Raw genomic sequence first — 2,679 nt, forward strand, 5'->3', positions numbered from 1 at the left:
TTGGATGGGGCTTGGAGCAACCTGGTCTGGTGGGAGGTGTCCCTGCCCATGGCAGGGGGGTTGGAACCAGATGGGCTTTAAGGTCCCTTCCAACACAAACCATTCTGTGATTCTGTGAAATTGCTTGTGCCACATCAGTTTTGCTTGGGAATCCTGCAGCAGTAACCACAGGCTGGGACCCCTGCATCACGTCTGTGATCCCAGCTGCTTTCCCTGACACCTTGCCTCACAGATCCCCTGGCTGCCAATATTTATTACCGAGGAAGCTGCAGCACATTTCATTCAACAAAGGGTGATGTGGGTGGCTTTTAAGACTCACAAGACAAGGAAGAACCAGTGTCCTACTGGAATCATGGATGGCACAGCCCAGGTGTACCATCTCCATCATCCACGGGCCTTCTGGAACTCAGGACAAACACCACCAACCTGGATTTAAATGCCAGTGATGTAAAATCTCCCACATCCCTCAGCAGGGTGTTTTCCTCCTGGTGATCGACTACTTTCTTGCAAAAAACCTCCACTTTATGTCTGGTCCAAATATGTTACACTGCTGCTTCCCCTTCATTTTATCTCATTATATCAGTATCTCCCAGCCTGCGGAGCCCTCAGTTGGCAAGTTTTAACTTCCCAGGTAGATGCTCCTAAACGAGCATCATTTAGGATGCTCCTAAGTGGAGTCACTTCAACCTCTCCTGCGATGACCGACACAGATACGGCCTTTCGTTGCAGCAGGACATTCACTCTGCATCCAGCTGGTACACTTTCCTGGCACCATGCTCGCCTGCCTTTCATGCCCTTCTGGCAGCAGTTAACCAGTGTGTTGCCCTCCCAAATTTGCTGGCAGAGAGGACACGTAACAGACCCCAAATCCACATGGGGCTGACTCAACCCCTTAGCTACAGAATGTTAAGAGACTGAAGCACTCTCCCCAGCATGGCTGGATGCCCCAGCACAAATATGCCTCCTGCTGCTGCTGCAAAATGCAAGGGAGAGCGTAACGCTGACAGCTCTTCTTGCACTTTGGACCATGCACACAGGGGAATCCAGAAAAACTCCCTGAAAAGCTCTCTGTTCCAGCCTTCTGCTCTGCGGATCCATGGGAATCCCTCCAGTCACTGCCCGACCAGCAAGTCCGTCCCAAATCCATCCAACTTGCTTGCAGCCAGCTTGTCCGAAGATGGAAGCCATCCCAACAGCTGTATTGTCTGCAAATCTCTTTTCTCCCAAAGAGATGATAAATTGGCTCTTCAGGGCCAAAGAAAGCACCCTGGGGATCCCACTGAAGCGTATCTGGATGACGCTGACTCTTTGGTGACAACCCACTATGTCAGACTGTCACTCTGCCGCCACTTCACTGCCTGGGGCGGGGGGGGACGAGGTTTGTCCTGCAGGTTTTTAATTCATCAGAAGACCACACAGCCCCAAGTCACAGGCCTGACAATTGATGACATACACTGCTGACAACTGTTGAAATATTGCTTATGTCAAGCCATATTTAAGTTCTTTTTTCCCCGGTGTGGTTATGTGTTAGTTTTATGGCATCCTACGGCTGCCCAGCAATAACCTCATCTCCTTACCAGATATTGCATTATTTTGCATATTTTTTCACTACACGCTCTGCTTCCCTGCTCATCTTCGAAAAAGCGGCCAGCACCAGCCTCTTCCTAATCAGCAGACAAGTCAGGTTAATTATCACTACCCAGTTTTGCTGGAACAGAGCTCAACCCAGCTCCTTTCAAATTTTCCAAAGGCAAGTTCTTTGACCCCGCTGACTTGGAATAAGGTCATAAAGCTGCAGTTCCCCAGAGTTTGGAGCTGGAATAGCGCTGAGATGGTTCTCCACCGCTTCGGGATGGGCCTGTAAACACGAGATCGAAATACCTCCTGGCCCTTCTCACCTACCCCTTCTCCCCAGCAGCCTGCGGACGAGGCAGGGGTTGCAACCCTGCAACTTCGAGGTCCCTACAGCCGTGCCCCTGCATCTTGTGCCGCGTGGCTGTGACCCTACAGCCACGGGAAGATGTTTCCAACCACACTGGACACCCCAACAAGCCTTCCAGCCAGGCTGCGATGCCAGGACCCACAGCAGACTCATGTACTGCTTCCAGCCAGAAACCAGAGCCTCACTGCAGAGGTATTTATCTCACACTTACACACAAACACCATTTCAAGCCAGAGTGCTGCCAGGCCTTTTGAGCACAGGCAGGCGGACTTTTCAACCAGCAGCGTTTTAAGGACGTTGCAGATTGCTGTGTAATCAGCCTGCGGCGCAGCAAATCCACGCCGGGGCAGCTCACGAGCCCAGAGGCACATCTGGCACGCCATGTCGGATGATAACGGAGCTCCTCTCCACGCCGCCGCTTCTCCCCAGCCTCTGACCTCCTGCACCAGAACTGCCTGGTTTTCAGCGCATGTGCGAGATACAGGCCTGCAGTCAGGGGACGAGGGTGCCTACAGGGACGGCTGTGGGAGCAACCTCTCGCGGTGGGAAACACGCCGACATTAAAGTCCATCCCAGCCCACTTGGCCTCGCTGGGTTTTTCACAGTGATGCTCCCACACTGCCCCATCTCCTGCTATTTCCCGGAGAGTTTCACTTTCATTTTCACTTCCAGGTCCCACTTCCCAGCACCCAGTAGCCCCACTGGGCCTCGCTGGCTAACCCAGGGTGCAAGAAGGG

Source organism: Cariama cristata, unplaced genomic scaffold (genome assembly GCF_000690535.1).
Source record: "Cariama cristata isolate BGI_N322 unplaced genomic scaffold, ASM69053v1 scaffold8470, whole genome shotgun sequence".
NCBI classification, from domain to species: domain Eukaryota; kingdom Metazoa; phylum Chordata; class Aves; order Cariamiformes; family Cariamidae; genus Cariama; species Cariama cristata.